This window comes from Delphinus delphis, chromosome 18, assembly GCF_949987515.2.
Source record: "Delphinus delphis chromosome 18, mDelDel1.2, whole genome shotgun sequence".
Classification (NCBI taxonomy): Eukaryota; Metazoa; Chordata; class Mammalia; order Artiodactyla; family Delphinidae; genus Delphinus; species Delphinus delphis.
Genome location: NC_082700.1, coordinates 53,908,586 through 53,930,375, shown reverse-complemented (window position 1 = coordinate 53,930,375; position 21,790 = coordinate 53,908,586).

Genomic DNA, 21,790 nt, shown 5'->3' with positions numbered 1-21,790 from the left:
TTTTTTTATAACTCATTTATTAATAATTTGAAAAATAGTAGGTAATTCAATTAAACATCCAACAATGTTTTTCAACAAATAAATTGAAAAAATATATCTTTTGGTCATTCAAGTGTATCAGAAATATAAAAATAGCTGGATAAATTACTAGGAGTTTTTATTTTTGTGGATTTACAAGGCTTTACAGACTATTCTTCACAGAAATGAACTGTACAAGCAAATAGTTGGTTAGTCTTAAATTTCTTTCTCATTAAGTGCCAGAAACTGGATATATTCATTGTTATACCAAAAGAAAGACTGCAATATCTCAAAAGTAATTTTGACTAGCAACAATCACATAATTCCTACTACATAGAGAAAAAGTTGATACAATGTGCAATTTTTTTTTTTTTTTACAATGTGCAAATTTGAAAGTGGGTTATTTCTTATATACAGCCTATGACAGGTGGCTGAGATAGAAAACATAAGTAATAAGCAGTACTTTGGGGGAATTTTGTATATGAAACATGCCACCATTTGTCAATATTTAAAAAAAAAATAATTTGATCAATTCTTTTGTCTAGTTTCCTGCTGTGAAAATTACAGCATAGGCTAGATTATTTCTAATTTCCATGTATGTGTTTTATAGATATCATTATGCTAGAAAACAATTGAGTGGTATAGAAGTGAATTTTCAGTAAATATATGTTGAGTCAAAGCATAACTTTGGGGTTCTTAAATCTTTTTATTTTGGAAATGATTTTGCATTTCAGAATTACTATGTCTTCTGCTTACATTCTGCTGTATCAATAGGCCACAACTGCAAGGAACTTCCACTGAACTCAGGGAAAAAGTAGCAAAGCCTGGTAGTAAACAGACCTGGGTCTGAATGTCAAATCTGCTGTTTCAATAATAGAAAATTAGGCAGATTGATTAACTTCTAAGTGCTTCATTTTGCATCATTAAGAAGAGAATGGATAACACCTGCCTGACAGGCTTGTTGTAGTTTATGTATAGTGCCTGACACATAGTACATGAATATTAGAGGAAAACTACACATATTTTAAATTTTAAGTATAGCTAATATACAATATTATGTTACTTTCAGGTGTACGACATAATGATTTGACATTTAAATACATTACAAAATGATCACAGTGATAAGTCTGGTAACTGTATGTCACCATACACAATTACTACAGTATTATTGGCTATATTCGTTTTGCTCTGTATTACATCTCCATAACTTATTAAGTTTGTAACTCTTAATCCCCTTCACCTGTTTCACCCAGTTCTTCACACCTCTCCCCACTGGAAACCACATGTTTGTTCTCTGTATCTATGAGACATTTTTTGTCTTGTTTGTTTGCTTGTTTTATTTTTTAGATTCCACATAAAAGTGAAATCATATAGTATTTGTCTTTGTCTGACTTAGTTCACTTATACCATCTAGATCCATCCAGGTTTTCACAAATGGCATGATTTCATTCTTTTTTTTATGGCTGATTATACTCAGCCATAAAATATAATATTTCATTGTATATTTATCCATCGATAGGCACTTAGGCTGCTTCCATACCTTGGCTGTTGTAAATCGTGCTGCAGTGAACATAGGGGTACACACATCTTATCAGATTCATGTTTTTGTTTTCTTCAGGTAAATACCCAGAATTGGAATTGCATAATCATATGGTACTCCAATCATTAATTTTTTGAGGAACCTTCATACTGTTTTCTATAGTGGCTGCACCAATTTACATTCTCAGAAACAGCACACAAGTGTTCCCTTTTCTCCACATCCTTGCCAACACATGTCTTTAGTATCATAGCCATTCTTACAGGTATGAGGTGATATCTCATTGTGGTTTTGATTTGCATTTCCCTGATGAAAGTGATGTTGCATATCTTTTCATGTACCTGTTGGCCATTTGTAGGCTGTCTTTAGAAAAATGTTTATTCAGGTCCTCTGCCCATTTCTTAATGAGATTGTTTGGGTTTTTTTGTTATTAATTTGTATGATTTCTTTATGTATTTTGGATATTAACCCCTTATGAGATATATTATTTCCAAATGTTTTCTTCATTGAGTAAGTTGCTTTTTCATTTTCTTGATGGCTTCCATTACCACGCAAAAGCTTTTTATTTTGATGTAGTCTCCTTTATTTTTGTTTTTGTTGCCCTTGCCTGAGGATACCAGTCTAAAGAAGTGTTCATAAGACCAATGTTAAAGAGCATATCACCTATATTTTTTTTAGGAGTTTTATGGTTTCAGGTCTTACCTTTAAGTCTTTAATCCATTTTAGCTTATTTTTGTATATGGTGTAAGAAAGTGGCCCAGTTTTCTTCTTTTGCATGTGGCTGTTCTGTGTTCTCAACATAATTTATTGAAGAGGCTGTCTTTTTATCATTGTATAGTCTTGCCTTTTTGGTCATAGTTTAGTTGACCATGTAAGCATGGGTTTCTTTCAGGGCTCTCTATTCTGTTCCATTGATCTATATTTCTGTTTTTGTGACAATACCATGCTATTTTGATTCCTGTAGCTTTGTAGTATAGTTTGAAATCAGAACGTATGATACCCCTAACTTTGTTCTTCTTTCTTAAGATTGATTTGGCTATTTAGGGTCTTTTGTAGTTCTATACATATTTTAGGATTATTTGTTCTAGTTCTGTGACAAATGCCATTGGTATTTTGATAGGGTTTACAATGAATCTGTAGATTGCTTTTGGTAGCATGGACATTTTAGCCATATTGATTCTTCCAACCCATAAGCATGTTATATCTTTTCACTTATTTGTGTCCTCTTCAATTTATTTCCTAAATATCCTATAGTTTTCAGAGTTCAGGTCTTTCACCTTCTTGGTTAAATTTATTCTTAGGTACTTTGTTCTTTTTAGTTTTATTGTAAGTGGAATTGTTTTCTTAATTTCTCTTTGTGATAGATCACTATTAGCATATAGAAATGCAACAGATTTCAGTATATTAATTTTGTATCCTGAAAATTTATTGAATTCATTTATTAGTTCTGATTGTTTTTTGGTGGAGTCTTTAGGGTTTTCTACACTTAGTATCATATCATCTGCAAAGAGTGACAGTTTTATTTATTCCTTTCCAATTTGGATGCTAGGAATATCGGTTCCAGCCAAACTGCGTCTCCGTCCCTCCTACCTGTCTCAATCTGGCTTTTTCTTTTCACTCAGTTGTGGAAAGTCTTTTCTGTTAGTTTTCAGGTCATTCTCAGAGATTGCTGCTCTATATGTAGCTGTAAATTTAGTGTGTCCATGGGAGGAAGTGAGCCCAGGATTTCCTACTCCACTATTTTGTCCTGACTGTCATATATGTATTTGTATAAATTGTCATGTTGAGAAGATGAAGAGATAGTAGTTCAGAAACAATACCAAAAATAAAAGAAATAAGAAATGTGAAAGAAATTCAAAGAAATGTGAAAGAAATTCAAAGAAATCTGAACTTTCATACAGCATATACTTTACTCAACAAAAACCAGCTGATAGCTTTCAAAATTTTAATGTAGGAATTCTAAAAGTTATGACCTTATGATCTCAAACACAATAAATCTAAGAGAGGCAAGTGCTAAAAGACAGTTGTCATAAACAGCAGGTATGGTCACACTAGGGCATTCCAGCTAACTATCAAACTTTGGTCACCCATTTTACTGCTTCCAGTCTCACTGCTTCCATCTTTGTCCTTCTATATTTCATTCTTAATAAAGCTAGACAGATGTTCTTTTTAAAACAATTAGACATTTTCCTTGACTCCAAACCATCTAGTGGCTTCACACTTTATTCAGAATGAAAGTCAAATATACCTTCATAAGATAGACAGCCCTGCCTGATGTTGTGCAAGACGACTTCTCTGATCTGGTAGTCCATTAGTCTCCATCTCACTCATTTTATTTCAGGTGCACAGGCCACCTTGTGTTTATGGAAAAATCCAGGGATGTACTGCCACAGGGACTTTGCCAAACTGTTCCCTCTGCCCCAAACACTCTTCCCTCAGCTACCCAAATAATTTGCTCCCACACTTCAAGTCTCTGCTCAGATGGAGCCTTATCAGTTGACTCCCAGTTGCCATTTTCTCTTTGACTTGCTTCATTTCTCTTTGTTCACATATCACTACCTGATATTCATTCATTCATTCATTTATTCATTCATCCATTCATGTTTATTGTTCTTGCCCCACCCACACTACTGGGTAAACTGTGAAAACAAAGGCTAAATATGTTTTGTATTCTCAGTAATTGATACATAGAGTGCCCCAAAACATATTTATTAAATGAAAAATGTGTTTTAATTTTTAATTTAGGATTTCCAGTGTGCTTCTTTGTAACTCCTTCATACCTCCAACAACTTATACTATTTCCATGTACAGTTTTAGGGGGTTTTTTTTAGTAACTTTTAAAACTACAATAGATATTAAAACCCCTAAAAGCTTTAAATTCCTCTTTTTAATATTCTACATTTTAAATGCAGAAGTTTTTTTTTAATAATTTAGCTTAATGATTCAACATGAAATTTATGAACAGTTCAGGAGATAGTTCTTTACAGTTAAGATACCTAAAAATTTCATATATATAAACATATATATATATACTCTGACAGTGAATAAGTCTATTCTAAGACCTCCTAGAATATCTGAATTCTAACAACTTTGTTTTAAAGTAAATTGTGGTTAGTGCAGTTTCCCAATGAATCTATTATATAGTTTGAATGTAAGTCTGTTAGACTCCCTATATTTATTTAGTAAATTAAGGTACAGCAATAAACCATCTTTATTGCAGGTAATCAACTTTGATTAATAAATATAACCCCTGTACCAATATTTCTTATGCATCCAAAAATACTAATATATTTAAGTAAAATATCTGATAATAAAAACAAAAATAAATTCTAGGAATTTATATAAAACTTATCACTTCTTTCTTCACTCATTTTACATAACCAGTGCTCTACTAGGTAGCAGGACTCCTCTCTGCACTTAAAGTGCTGTGTGAACTTGAGGCATATACAACTAAGGTGAAAATGTTTCCTGCTTTGACCTGCAAAAAATAGTAGTCTCTTGGAGGAGAAAAAAAATTAAAATAAGTAGTTTCAAAATTAGGGTAAGTACCAAAATAGGAAAAGAAAAAATGTTTAAAGTGCGACAAGATAAAGCAAGTAATAGCCCAAAGAAATCTGGGAGGTACAGACTAAAGGTAACATTTACCCTCAGCGGGTATGGAAAGTATTCACCACATAGAAACCTTTGCTTTGAAGGGTGTGGAAACAATCCTTGGTAAAGAAAATGCCTAAAGAAGGTCAATAAAATATTCATAGCTTCAATGATATTTCAATACCAAGTTTTAAAGTATTATCAATAAATAAATAATTTAAATGCTCTTTTTTTTTTCCTTTTTCAAACTCCCTATTTTCAAGCCATTTAAACTCAAGAGATACAATAGGGAATAAAAATGGCTTTTCAATATTCACATGCTTATTTTAGAATAATTTGTAAATAACTGTTCAGCTGCACATATATATAAGGCTAATATTTGCCAGATTGGCAAACTCTTCTTTCTTCTTTACAATTTCATTGCTAAAAATTCACCAGTGTTTTTTATACATGAAATAAACATTTCAGACTTATTTTCATGAGTAAAGAATTTTTTTTTCACTTGAAACAATTAGGATTTGCTTCTATAGATCACACTGAGTCTGGCAGTAAAGCCAATGCTACAGCTGCACTCACTTCGGTGAATTACTTTTTAACTACCAACAATTCTCTTCATTTGGCTTGTATGACGAGACAAGCATCTGGGAATGTTTTTTTAAGTGGTCTTTCCAAAATAAGATATTTCTTAGCTGTACAAATCTCTTCTTTGTTATTGTTATTTTTAACAGATATAGTTCCATCATTTTTTTCTTTCAATACCACTAAATAAATTTAAGCAGGATTCCACAGCAGCACTCAGTACAGCAAAATCTAAACAAATAAGGTCAGTCAAAGCCTAGTAATTAAATCAGCAAGACTGAGCTCTCCCCCCAGTGGAATTTTAAAGCTGCAACGCCAATTGGCACAACCTGTTTTAGAAAAGTATTTTTGCATCTGCGTTATTTCAGTCATGGAGGTCTGGGTTAGCTTTCAGGGTTGTAACATTTCCACTGCCTTCAACTTCTTCCAGAAAGCTGAGAAATAACTTCCCTGGATAATCCAAGAGGCTGGAAACATCTTTCTTTTTTTGCAACCATGCTGGCCAAACTGAAAAGATAAGAGCTTCAAAAGAGTGCTTTTTCCATCGTAGGGTTTGGAAGAAGAGAGCCAGTCCCACAGAGAGGTTTTAACATCTCAGATACTTTTCTCATAAAAGAGCCTCACACTGTGTCTGTTGGTTACTTCCCAAATCACACTCTGTTATGGAGCTTTGCATTCTCTTCTGTTACAAAAGGAGGGCCATTAAGTTCAGCATCTGTCAGTGCTACTCCCTCTTTCTTTATGTATCTTCAGACTGTAAAATAACACCTTTCTAAAAGAAACCATGCTTTTTTTTTTCAATATTCGAAAAATATTATATTTGATAAGTCAAGTCCTAATGCAACATGTAATATTTTCTTCAGTTTAATAGTCAAGAAGGCACAGCATCATTTAATGTTTCAAAATCAGGTAAAATTATTTACCATTCAACAGTGAGTTATTGAATTTTTTTATTTGAATTTTATTTATTTATTTTTTATACTGCAGGTTCTTATTAGTTATCTATTTTATACATATTAGTGTATATATGAGTTATTGAATGTTGATCTTTGGCCTCCAACTAATCTCAACAATAGAAACTCAAAATTGTCTCCATTATTAAAAGTCCCAGAACCTTTGGATCCTACGTTCTAGAGGAAAGCAGTAGAAGCCAACAAAAAATAGAAAGAACAGTCTTTGGAGACATGTGTAATCAGAACAAGAGAATTAGGTTGGGATTTAAAGCAAGAATATTCCAGAAAAAAACACTAAGAAGTAAGTTTTGTGTATTCAAAGAAGCTAAAAGGATGCCATTATGGCAGAAGCTTAAGGAAATGTATGCCAGGGTAGCTTAAAGCCAGTAAAGAAGGCAAGGGCAGGTCATGATGGGCATTGTAGGCAAGGGCTAAGAATTTGGGGTTTCTTGTAAGGATAATGGAAAGTCATTCAATAGTTGTATATTGGAAAATAAAATATTTTTATTTTAATAAAAATCAATGTGACTACAGAGCAAGGATGGAGTTGGGAAGGTCATATAAATGGTAATATCAGGTAAGAAATGATGGTAGATTGGTTTATATTGGATTGGATTGGATTGGATTGGATTGGATTAGGATAATAGAAATGGATTGAAGAAAAGTGAATGGAAATTTGTTCTTTGCTTTGAAGGTAAATGTTATCAAAATTAGCTGATGATTTGATTAGCTGAATGTAGGATGGTCAGTTGGAATTCTAATTTTGCCTTTAATAGTTATTTGGATGGTAATACAATTTACTAAGACAGAAAACAGATGGGAACAGATTTGAATTAAAGAAGTTCTGTTTTGAACTCATTAATGATGGCTACTGGACTTGAGAGTGAAAATTTTAACCAGTATTAGGAAATTTTTATTTGAATTTACAGATGAGGTGAGACCTGGACATTTAAATTAGGAAGTCATTAATATGTTGATAATATTTAAACTGTAACAGTCGATGAGTTCATTTTGCGTAAGTTAGAGAAATTAAGGGGTTAATGAGGCTCAAGACTAAGCCCAAAGAATCCCAAATACAGTTTGATCCAACAGTGCAGGATCCAGCAAAGAAGACTGGGAAGTAACAGCCAATGAGGTAAATGTAAATTCTTGGAAGCAAAGAGTAGGAGCGTTTGATGAAGGAGTAAATGGTACAGAGAGTTAAATGCTGCTGATAAGATGGAGAAAAAAAAAATGGCTCTGGCTTTTGCATTTGGCAAACAAAATTAGTTAAATGGTAGGACAAATTTAAGATTTTTTTCTTTGTTTTATTTTTGTGTTTTGGGGAGAAAATAGAAATAGGGAAAGAAGTACCTAGAGAGAAATGTAGATTTCAACACTTTACTTTTTCATTTTGTTTAACTGAAATTTTATTCCCATTGATTAGTAACTCTCCATGTCTCCCCCCAACCCCACAGCCCCTGGAAACCATCAGAACTCCTTGATTTTATGAATTTGACCATATTAGATACCTCATATAAGTGGGATAATGCAGTATTTGCCTTTCTATGATTGGCTTATTTCACTTAGGGTAATGACCTCAACATGTATAAAGCTTGAGGTCATTACCCTAAGTGATTGCAACACTTTTTATAATGATCCTTGATGATACTATTTAAAATTAAACATAACCTGAAGTTTTCCTTTACAAGACAGCAGCTTCAATAGATACCAAAATCACAATAGGAGTAAGTGTCATAGTAACCATTCGCAAAGTATTACTTAAAGTCCTTAAGTAAATGTGTAGTCATCAGTATGGAAATAATTTTATGTCTTAGTTCCTTCAAAGTAGCTGTACTATACTGCAGTTCAACAGTATTTATTGAACGTAGGCTCAGTTCAAAGTAGAAAGCTCTGAAGAACATTCAAAATGTTAGAGCTATGATCTATATTCTTCACTGACCTATTTCTATTTATGGTATTGCACTTTAATAAAGTCTCAGATTTAACATTGCAGTTTTTGCTACCCATAAAAGACACCAAAGTTCTAAGCATAAATATTTCCTCCTCCTAAATATCATAGGTTTTGATTCCAATGAACATCTTGCACCCCAACTCCATCTTAATCATTCTCTATCTCCAGTCAGCCTCACCCGTGAAAATATTCTCAAAAGTAATAGCATTTGTCCTGCAATGACCACACTATGGCTTTGTTATTTGTTATACGTTGCATCTAAAAGTAAATAAGAGTTTTCATTCTTATCCTGAAATAAATATCATTTCCTGCCGTGTTAAGTGTTTCTTTGATTATATTTTATTCTCAACACTTCCAGTGCAATGAGCCTGGTGCCTATCAGATGAGGGTATTTCTAGCATTAAATTCAGATGGTTTTTTTCCTTAGTCTCCACTAATTTATCCAAATCATGATACATATTGATTTGTTTCACATTTGATGTATGATTTTTCTTACACAGTTTGTGTTTGTTCCTGATTTGTTTTAACTGATTTTGTTCTTTTATTGTTGGGAGAAGAGTTTCCTTCTTTGCCTAATCCCTATCACCTTCCACTTTTTCTCTGTTCTGACTGTGGCTTGGAACCCTTCATTTTGTTTTCCAGTATGGAACGTTTTCTTCATGTTGGGACCATGTATTTTCCCCTTGAAATTTCAAGTTGCTATATGCATGTGTTATTTTTTCATACTGTTTTTTATCTTATCTTACTTTCTTTCAAACTGCCTCTCATACTATGGACTAGATGGCATCTTGACTACCCATCCTGTCTTTAAACACACACACACACACACACACACTCTCTCTCTCTCTCTTCTCTCCTGGAACCCTTAATCTTATTGCTCCAGCATGGGCAGAATGCTCATTAGGCTGCTGAAAATCTGTCATCCTGCAAACCCCCACTGCTTCCTATACTGGAGACACTGTTTCCTTTGTCTCATATCTTCCTGTCCTTCATTTCTTCCCTAATGTACATAGTTGTCTATGTACATTAACTCTAACGTATTTTTAAGAATATATTGAAATTGAACTTCCAAATCCTTTCAAGTGTGAACGTATATATTTATTCAGCCCTATTATTATTATTATTCTTTTGTTTTGTTTTGTCTTGTTTTGTTGCTGTACGTGGGCCTCTCAGTGTTGTGGCCTCTCCCATTGCAGAGCACAGGCTCTGGAGGCACAGGCTCAGCGGCCATGGCTCACGGGCCCAGCCACTCCGTGGCATGTGGGATCCTCCCGGACCAGGGCACAAACCTGTGTCCCCTGCATCGGCAGGCGGACTCCCAACCGCTGCGCCACCAGGGAAGCCCTAGTATTATTGATGAGAAGTTTAATCATTCAAATTTTACAACTTTGTAGGTTACCCATTTTCTCTATGAAAAACAAATTTAGGCTATGCATATTTCTTGGCTGTTCTGGTATTTCACAATGGTTTTTCTAGATGTAGATCTTTTTATTTATCCTCTTTGACAACTCATACTTCTCCCAATTTGAAAACTTTTGTCCTTTTTAAGATCTCGGAATTTTTTATTATTTTGGGGAATTTTTTTCTTTTTTTTTTTGTTGTTTCCTTACTTGCACTTTTTAGAACATGTTTTTTTCAAAATATTGAACTAGTTGACTGTTTATTCATCTTATATTCTTTTTGGTACATAGTGAGCACTAAATACTTTGAATCGATATTTTTATCATTTTGTCCTTTTCTGAGTTATTTCCTTGACATAATATAGCCCTTTTATTGATTTTAATTTTTTTTCTGATGAACATAGAATATGGCAACTTGATTTTCTAAAATGATTCAGTCTTCTTCATAAGCTTCTTCTGGATACTTAAGAATAGTTGAGGAAGGGCATAAAAGGTGTAGGACATAAAACAAAAATGTTCAATTTTAAAACAGCCACTTTTAAATACTTATTTTCTTATTTCAGTGGTTAAATTCTATTCTGGACTGATTCTATCTTCCTCTTCCTCTTACCTCACATGTTATGTGGGCACAGAGGTGTGTGGGAAATGGGCTAATGTCTTCTCATACCAGCCAATGCAAGGGTCATGTAGAGCAGCATGAATCCTCTGAGTCCTCACTGTTCTCCATTGTGATAGGGAGAGAATAGGCATGAGTAATCTGTTTCCCCGGTCTGGGGTTTGCCAATGAGGTCTGTGACTGATAACCTCCTGGTTTCTTATCCTGGTATGGCCATGTGTATCTCCCTCCCTGACATTCTCCCTCTCTGGCCTCTGCTTCTCTGACTCTAACCCTTGTACCTCCCTGTAATAATCTTTTTAATTACATGTTGTATAATTCTGTTTATACATTATTGGAGTTGATTAGTTAATATTTTGTTGAGTGAAGTTTTTAAAGAACATAAGACTATCATTTTATTTTTCTCTACCAATCTTAGCTCCAGTTACAATATCTCTGTACCTGGAAATAATATTCCTACCTCCCATAAGGAGCCCAAGACCAGGTTCTAGAAAAAGACATAAAAATTATTTTGATTCTACTGTCTACAAAGAGACTATTTGCATCCACACTGTTATATGGAAAACAGTGTAGAAATACTGAAATAGAATAGGCTTAGAAATAGTTTATTCAAATGATAATTCCACATAAGCCTTTATCAAAATAACTTCTTTGATGTACATTTAGTACCAAAAACCACTCTGAAAGTGTAAAGGAAACCATCCATGTGATTAATTTTAAGCTGAGTATAGTAAGATCCCATGTATTTACTGATTGAGAAAAATACATATTTTATGCTTGATCACTAACAATGTATTCTTTTATTTTAAAAAAAATTCTGAGTTACAGACTAAAAAGCATGATTTGCTAGCAGTTCTTAGAACATTGTATTGTGTGAAGGGAAATATTCTATGACATACCTGTGTGATGTATTGCCAGTTTCATGTCAATTATATAAAAGTAAAACTGTTTACAAGTCAAATGATCCCCTTCCAGTTCAAGCTTTCAAACTGTGAATACCATGGGAGGCTTCTTGGCATACAGACTTCTTCCACCTGTTCTTAGATGAAACATAAATGTGAACCATAGGAGGTGTGATTTTCAGTGCTAAACAGAACATTTAGGTGATAACTTTGCATGGGAAAACTACCAGTATGACCAATTAGTTGTTGAATACTTTCAATATTTCCCTTTACCAATCTTGAGATTTTGCCTAGATTTCTTGGCCAAAAAAAAAACAAACAAGAAATTCAGTTGTTTAATTTACACATTCGAGGTAGACAAACATAATAGAAAAATTGAGTGAATAATATAGGAGATTCAAGTTAATAAAATGCTATTGGGGTCTTCCCTGGTGGTACAGTGGTTAAGAATCCGCCTGCCAATGCAGGGGACACGGGTTCAATCCCTGGTTCGGGAAGATCCCACATGCCGCAGAGCAACTAAGCCTGTGCACCACAACTACTGAGCCTGCTCTCTAGAGCCCGTGAGCCACAACTGCTGAGCTCACGTGCTGCAACTACTGAAGCCTGCATGCCTAGAGCCCATGCTCTGCAACAAAGAGCAACTAGAGAAAGCCCATGCAGCAACGAAGACCCAACGCAACCAAAAAGATAAATAAATAAAATTAAGAACATTTTTTTTAAAATGCTATTGGGTTTCATCTTGTTTAGCTTTTTAAATTTGATTTGATTGATTAGAATCTTTGGATTCCAATACATTTTCCTTAATCTACAGAAGCAGGTTTAAAAGGAAATAGCTGAGTAGAACCATGGTAGCCTGAAAGAGTTCATTCATTTATTTCATACATATTATTTATAAGTAAGGATAATATAGGAAGTGGTAAAAATGAGCTGTATGCCACCTTAAATTATTAATGTAAGATCTGTAACATTCAGCACTGAGCGCCTTTTTCTTTTTTTAGTTACACTTTCATTTTATTTATTTATTTATTTATAACATCTTTATTGGAGTATAATTGCTTTACAATGGTGTGTTAATTTCTGCTTTATAACAAAGTGAATCAGTTATACATATACATATGTCCCCATATCTCTTCCCTCTTGCGTCTCCCTCCCTCCCACCCTCCCTATTCACCCCTCTAGGTGGTCACAAAGCACCGAGCTCTGCGTCTGCTTCCCACTAGCTATCTATTTTACATTTGGTAGTGTATATATGTCCATGCCACTCTCCCACTTTGTCCCAGCTTACCCTTCCCCCTCCCCATATCCTCAAGTCCATTCTCTAGTAGGTCTGTGTCTTGCCCCTGAGCGCCTTTTCTTGAACTGTTCCATTCCCTCCATAAGTTTAATAAAGGAACTGCCTTGTTAATAAAATTGATTCAATTGGATTCAGAACTTGGAAGTAGAGTAATATCGAAAGTAATATTTTTCACTGGAAAAGGAACAAAAGATAAAACTTGGAGTTTTTGGTATCTCTCTTGACTTAGGTGTAAAGCAAACCTTAACACAACAAAAGAAACTGATCTAAACAAACAAGAAAAATCTTTAGGAAAAAGTCATGGTAGTATACAAGTCATGGTTTCTGAGACACACCTCCTTTTCTGCACAGTGTGGTCGTTAAACTTTCCTTGGAGTCTGGGATTTACTGTATTTCCCTTATTTCTTAAGCTACTTTAAGAAGGCTTTCTATTACTTGCAACTAAGAGTACTAACATATTTAAGTTTAATCAAGACCCTCATTTTCCTTTGTTTTAATAGTAAATGACCCTTAATTTTGAGTGCATTTCAAACTATCAAAATAGTAAATTTGTACTTGGAGTATAAATAACTCACTTTAAATATACCCTTAAAATATTACTATTCTTAATAAGTAAAGATAAATCTTTGGGGACCAAATTGACTAAAAGAACAGTCAATACCAGAGCATTATTTGGCTACAGAGTTATTTAAAACAAAAAAAAATAGCTTAATTGTATAAAAACACTTAACTTTTTCAATTTGGATGTTTTAAAGAAACTATGCCCAAATATTTGGTGTTAAAACCTGTGATTAACGACATTTTACTACTGAGACTCATTCTTAGGATAAACATTTTAATCATTAATTGAAAGATTTTGGCAACATTTGGAAATAAATATTTATTATGGAAGCATTTGGAAATAAAATGAACTGCTTAATCATGTAAGTTTTTTTTTAATGATGATAAAGTAAAAGAAATAGATCCATCTGTTAATTATTACTTATAACGGAGGATGGCATGGGTACTTTCAAAAACCTGTAATTAACTTTTCTGTGTATTTTAGGGTACTTTAGCATGCTCTAAATAATATGATGCTAAGTTGGAGGACCAAAAACATTACCCAACTATCTAAATAACTCCTGGAATAAATTTGTAAATATACTAATAGTTTCTGTGGGTTTTCCATAAGCCCAACAACATTTCCTTATTTTTATGGTAATGTAACATCAAATTTACTTTGTTACCATTTGTTTCCAATTCTCTTCCATATTTTTCATGTAAAGTCAGTTTCACCTGTGGCTCCAGGAATAGAAATATGACCCAGTATTAGATCCTCAGAATAACCATGACCACATGTAAAACAGGTCATGTAACCCAATCAGAAGCTATGAGACACGGTGTCTGCTGTGCTCCTTGGTTGATGTATATAGAGAGCAGATTCTACCTTTCACGTGAGCTTCTAGTCTGGAGAACACAATTGGGAACTACTATTGTGTCACTGCATGCTAACAATGCACATGATACCTTATTTGATTAATATATCAGCCTTAACACCAAAGGAGAGGGTACTAGGGACACACTGGAGCATCTAGGACCAGTTTCACTAAACTGTGCATTTTGAGTAGCATAACTTCAAGTTCCAATTCACTTGAAGAAGTTTATATTGGGTTTTCCTTTTGGTTGTATTTTAAAAATAATATATTGGAAAACTGAGACTCCAAAAACAATGTAGAACCTAAGACATAAATTTATGAGGTCATGAGCTACGTTACCATTTAGGGTATTGGCCTCTTTCACAACTATCCCTCCTTTTTTTTTCCTTTTGTCAGTTCCTTCTTCCAAAGGATTTTACAACATACCCTCCCAAATCATATGCGTATAAAATAGCCTACCTCCTCAACAGTGCAAGTTGTATCTCAGAAGGAAATATGGCTCAACCTGACACAAAGATTTTCAAATTCAGGAAAAACTGAATATAAGACATCTCAGACTATCTTCTGCTTGCAATATAGCTTAAAAAAACCCAAATGAGCAGGAAGTGAAGGAAATGTATAGAAGTGCATGTAGCCTTATAATAAATTTATCTCCCCTCTCTTAATATGTACACTGACCCAGTTTGTTACTTGACACTATACTGTCCTGCCAAATATATTAAGCAACTTCAACGTAATTTCCATGACTTTTGAGACTATGTTGGAAGCAGAAACCATAGGATGTGGAGGGTCTGTTTGTTATTCTATACATGATGACACATAGCTTCCAAGTTTATTTTCTCTGTTTTCCTGCCTTATTCTCCTTCTCTTTCTTATCTTAGACTCCTTTTCCCTGCTGTGTTTACTCTATAATCTTCCAGCAGCATCAGACGGAGATAGAATAAAAATTAAAATTTTATAGTGTGGTAATTAGAGTAACAGGTAGAAAGATGAGTGAATACATGGCACAGTGCTAAATTCTTGCAGATGTTTCTGACTGAATCCTTGCCAACTGAATTTGAAAGCAATGTATGACTGTTTCAGGATGCCGCAGACAATCAGCTCTCCCTTTCTGCACTTTTAAGTCCAAGCTACTTGCAAGCAACATAATAAAATAACTTACATCTCTCCAGTTTATTGAGCTGAGGATAACATTCCGAAATTGGGTGACTTTTTCAAAACAATCTCATTTTAAAACTTTTCAAAAGCATGATTGTGTTATTACAAGTAAATGTAGCCTTTAAATCATAATTATCTGAGTTTCAAACATCTGTTGATAATTAGCACTCTTATTCATACAACACTATTTTTAGTCCAAAATTGCCCCAGGCATTTTGGATTGTGAGATTATCTAGGGACTTAGATAAAAGTATAGATATTCTTAGACCCATCCTAACACTAATACACCAGAATCTACAATGGAGGGTCTTGTAAACATAATTTTATAAGGCTCCCAAATAATTCTATACTCAAGCAAATTGTGAAACATTGATTCATTCTTGATATAAATTTACAGTCAAAGCCCTCCTGCTTCTACTCTAACTTCTCCCCCTGATTAGTAATTAAAATTACCTTTGTTCTTTGGTGAATCTGTTCCTCAGTCTATTCTAGAGCCTATATCTTCTGTCTGTGTCCTTCATATAAATTCTTGTTCCTAGAATTATACTCCTTTCCCCATATTTTTGTTTCCTTGGTACATAACATGCAGTTATATTGTGAAATTACTTTTTGTTTGAGTAGGCTACATGATGTGAGATAAAATCAATTTTCAGCACTCACATATTGCCATTTATTTAGTTTCTCAGCAACTCACATGCTTTTTCCTCCATGTCAGTTTGGGTGCTGGTTGGGAAACAAGATAAATGTATTGTAACTCACTTAAGCGAAAAAGGAACTTATTGGAAGGATATCTAGCTGCTCAAAGAATTATCAAAAAGACTAGATAACAACGTTTAGAAAATTGTCAGGAAAAATGAAAACTAGGCAACGTGACATTTGACAAGTATCATATCACAGAAACTGACTTGTGGATGCTCCCAATACTCCCACTTCATTGGCTTCCAACATCACCTCTACTCTATTCTCCACACCATTGCTGTGATTAGCCATTTATTTTTAAGCTATTCTTTCAATATTAAAGTTCCAAATAAGAGTATTTAAATAGGTGATTGTAGGTCATGAACCTACAACTTTCTAGGAGCTGAAAAAAGTGAGTCTTTATTCTTCCATAGTGTAAGTGGAAGAATAGTTCAGAATAACATAATAGGAGACTGAGTTAAAATAGATGGTCTGTTCACATGCTCAGTAATAGACCTAAAATGAATGACTATAATAATCCACAACTTGGCTGCTCAACATACACATAAACCCTTCTTCCTGTACATAAACTTCCAAACCAAAATAATTTCCCCGAAGAAATATAATGCAACAATTCCCTTTTCAATGCAAATTTCATTAATATATAACCGTGCGACCCAAAGGAGGCAGACCTATAAGAAATAAGGATATATTATACAGCACAGAGAAATGTAGCCATTATTTTGTAATAACTTTAAATTGAGTATAAGCATTAAAATATTGAATTACTGTGTTGTACACCTGAAACTAATATATTAATCAACTATATTTCAATTAAAAAAGGAAGGCAGACTCAACAATTCTAAACCCATATGATTATTTCATACAGTTCCAAGTCCAAGATATCTTCAAAATGTTAATTTCTCCTCTAATTCTGATCTATTGCCTAAATATTATCTCACATATGGGTTAAGTTAAACAGGTAACCAGAAGCAATACACATTCTTTATATATATTTGGGGGAAGGAAGTAATATATATATTAGAAAAAGTAAGTCAGTTAATTTAAAGGATAATTCATCATTTCTGCAACGAATCAAGCCACAGATGGAATTCAGGATTTTTCTTCTCTGTCAACTATACCATACTCCCTTTGATTTCAATCTGTAACTCAACTGGTAAGGTGCTAGGCTATTTTTTTGTAATATAAACTGTTATTTCTGAATGATTTGAGCCCATGGTGGTACTGCTTTTATACTACTACAATAGCTTTTCCTTAACATTCACCATTATGTGTAAAAAAAAATGAAATTTTTCTCTTTCTGACTTACTTAACTCTATATGACAGACTCTAGGTCCATCTACCTCACTACAAATATGTCAATTTCGTTTCTTTTTATGGCTGAGTAATATTCCATTGTATATATGTGCCACATCTTCTTTATCCATTCATCCGATTATGGACACTTAGGTTGCTTCCATGTCCTGGCTATTGTAAATAGAGCTGCAATGAACATTTTGGTACATGAGTCTTTGAATTATGGTTTTCTCAGGGTATATGCCCAGTAGTGGGAATGCTGGGTCGTATGGTAGTTCTATTTTTAGTTTTTTAAGGAACCTCCATACAGTTCTCCATAGTGGCTGTATCAATTTACATTCCCACCAACAGTGCAAGAGTGTTCCCTTTTCTCCACACCCTCTCCAGCATTTATTGTTTCTAGATTTTTTGATGATGGCCATTCTGACCAGTGTGAGATGATATCTCATTGTAGTTTTGATTTGCATTTCTCTAATGATTAATGATGTTGAGCATGCTAACACATATATATGGAATCTAAGAAAAAAAAAGTCATGAAGAACTTAGGGGTAAGATGGGAATAAAGACACAGACCTACTAGAGAATGGACTTGAGGATATGGGGAAGGGGAAGGGGAAGCTGGGACAAAGCGAGAGAGAGGCGTGGACATATATACACTACCAAACGTAAGGTAGATAGCTAGTGGGAAGCAGCCGCATAGCACAGGGAGATCCGCTCGGTGGTTTGTGACCACCTAGACGGGTGGGATAGGGAGGGTGGGAGGGAGATGCAAGAGGGAAGAGATATGGGGACATATATATATGTATAACTGAATCACTTTGTTATAAAGCAGAAACTGACACACCACTGTAAAGCAATTATACTCCAATAAAGATGTTAAAAAAATAATGAAGTATTCTAAAATAAAATGTGGCTCCATCCAAACTCTGCCATGTTTCCAATCTGTGAAAATCGCCCAAACCAACATCAGAATTCCCATTTTTCCCCAAATGGCATTATAATCCCCAAAAGGCAAGTTGCTGTTACCTCTTCTAATTCAATGGAATCATGGATCCACTAGCAGAAACCTGTCTTTGAGGCACTAAAATCTCTAAATTGCACAAGATGTCAGTCCTGGAAATAGTAATCCAATATTTTGTGAATGGGTACTTACGAGTAACTATGGGATTTATCATTACCTACTTCTATGTATTGACTTCTAGACCCATGCAGAATATATTCTACATCTTGCATGTTGTTGTTGACAACTGATACCTGACCACGAAAACTTAACGATTTCTGTGAACGTTGGCACACTGCTGTCCTTACTTTGATGTATAAAGAATACCTCAGTCAAAAGCCATGCTCTATAAAATACTAATGTGGTTTGTCATCATTTAATCAGTGTATGGACTTTGGTACTGGCAGAGGCACAAAGGGGGAAAGTATTTTCAAAACCTTAATGAATATCTGTTTGAAAGGACAACTTGCTACTTTCTCTAAGACAAAAGGGATAAATAAAATTGACCTGTTTTAAAGCTACTCTTCGCCTATTATAAAAGCTTAGGGGCTTGAAGCTGCTTACTTCCATTAGCGAGTTTGGGTACTCAGTGGCAGGAATAACTAAAATAGTTGTAATTATGGGAAGTTCATGCCATCAGTTTTCTGCATAGCCTACTTCTTGTTTGTGAGGTCTTTGTGAAAGCATCACAGTGGCACTTGAAGGAGGCTCACATATATTTCACTTAAGTAATTTTGTGCAGCTGATTATTAAAATTTCCCCTGGAATAATGGCCTTCTGATAAGAATTCACATGTGACATAACTTTGTCACACTCTGGGCCATTATACAAATATCTCTGCAAGAATCCTCATTCTTTTCTAATTTCTCAAACTTGCTTCTTTCATTTCCTTTACTATCCAATAAAATTAACCACACTTGCTATGAATTGCGGAGTATCCTTATCTCATGCCTTATCTATTAGTAGATGACAAGATATACCACTGTAAGGAATATCTCCGGGCAAACCATCCCTTTTTCCCACGGCCTTCAGAACTACTCCTGAGAGGGCTATACTGTCGTCACAGTCCATTTCTTGTTGTTCTACTGGTATATAAGGTAGAATGGTTGATAAAATGTTATTTTCCACCTCCTTTACCAGATGGTCAAGGAAAATTCCTTATAAGAAAATTGTGAGTTGAGGAAGAGGCACTTACCTGGTAGGAAAAATCATGGTAGGAAGGTTAATGATCTGATCATGCTACTTTTTTGTGCATATCAGAAAATGACATATACACCTCGAGTGCTATTTTAGGATGGTGTGCACCCGAAATTATGTCAATTCAACAAAAGCAATTCATGAAGAACATTTAGAATCATACGATAATGTGGTAACCATTCAAGGTTTTACCTTTAGTACTCTCTCATGGCCTATTACCAATCTAAAGCTATTTCTAAAAAATGATCATGGTTACATGCAAAAGATGGCATGGTCTTCCTTTGAGACTAAAAAATCTCTACTTTGGTTTCCAAAAGTAGTTTGTTATAACCTCTGTAGAACATTCTGAAATGTCATAAATGCTTGAGTAGTACTCAGTTTGCTGGGTCAAAGAGGCAAATGACAGACTCATTGAGGTTTCGTAAAGAGTCAACTAGAGAAGCTTATCTTGCCGTCGGTCTCTTTTAACTTTGGCTGTCTTTCAGACCACAAAATGAACAGATTAAACAAACCTCTGTGTCTCCTTTTTAGTGGTAGTGAGAAAAAGGTGTAGCAGTTTATTCCCTGATGTGGAGGAATCATATAACCTTCCTTGAATGGAAGGCCTACATATTTTGTGGAGTACATTTTCCCCTCTCTGATGAACATATCACCATGTCATTTAAATTACTTGTTAATTTGAACTCTACAGTCCTATCAGCACGATGTTATTAGTATAGTGAGTCCATGTGTTGACATCCTTTGGAATGAGGAGACACTAAAGATCCCGAGTACTAGAAAGTGGTACCAAGTTTCAGATGACCTAACCCTAGGGAATGAAGTTAAGGTACATTGGTGTACCTACTAGGTTAAAGCAAACAGATTGTGATATGCTGTGTTTACAAGGATAAAGGGAACATGCTGTATCAACAGGGGGATGTAAGTTGATAGGGAATGAATTGATTTGCTCCAGAAAGACCTTCTCTAGAACAGAACAGGCCGTGATTATGGGTTAATACACTGTCATCCTCCAAGACTTCTTAGATTTCAGTTCAGACCAAAATGATTTGAGTTAGCTTATAATAGCAATCATCATCCTCATGTATTAAAATCCTCTAAATTCCTATGATTCTGACAAGGATATGTAATTGCTTTTGATGAACTATTTCGGTAGTGAGAGGGAGCTCCAGAGGGAGTGCTTAAGTTACTATAAAATCCTTTACTCCTCAGAACAAGGAATCAGTGCAAAGATACGGACATTATGACAATTCCTGATGTTTTTATGATTTTACACCTAAAATTTGCTACTATTGCAATTAGATGGGTTCAGGATTTTAATGAGTCAAATATATGTGTTGGCTTCAGGTCAAATTCCATTTATATACCTTTTCTTCTATAAGTCTATATTCTAACCAGTTGACCACTGTGATATTCTGGATATCCAGTAAATGTTAGCTCAGAGCAGACACAGCAGATTTTCAAGGATCAGATTCTTTTCTGATTCTTGAAATACATTTGTTTTTCTCTTTCCCAGTGCGTAGTTTTCTTGGTAAAATACCATGATAATTTTACATAATCTTGGGAAAAGATTCACAGTATGGTTTTTCTGTTGTTATTTTAAGGTCTTCTCTCAAATATATACTATATCTATAGCTATATGATATTTATATATGTTATATATACATACATAATATTTAATAATTAATGTAAAGCAGCAACTTCTGCTTGAAAATAAATACTGTATATGTTAGAATATGTTAGAATGCAACTTTCGGTCAGATGAGGCAGAACCAAAAGAAATTTAAATGATTTACACACGGAGGGTACGCTAGGAAATATTTCATCTTTAGGGAATAGTAAGATGTGACAAATAAGTTGGGTCAAAAAAATGTTGAGAGATTTCTGCTTTCAGTAATGATGGAGTAGATGGTGAGAAATAACTCCTTGCTGAGAACTACTTATTGAACTAAGTAAAAATGCATCAGAGAAGAACAAGACAGTGAGTAAGTATGAAATCAATGTCTGGGAGAGGAGAGAGGACTAAGTGGGTGAAATGGACATTTAGGATCTTTTCTTTTTTAGAAAAGTGTAATGATTTGGAAGTAGCAGCTGTGAGGTTGGGGAGCTGAAGAAAGCTTTCTACAGACTCATGGGCCTAGCTAGAGGAAGAAGTTTAGAGTTCAAGGCCATCTGGAAAAA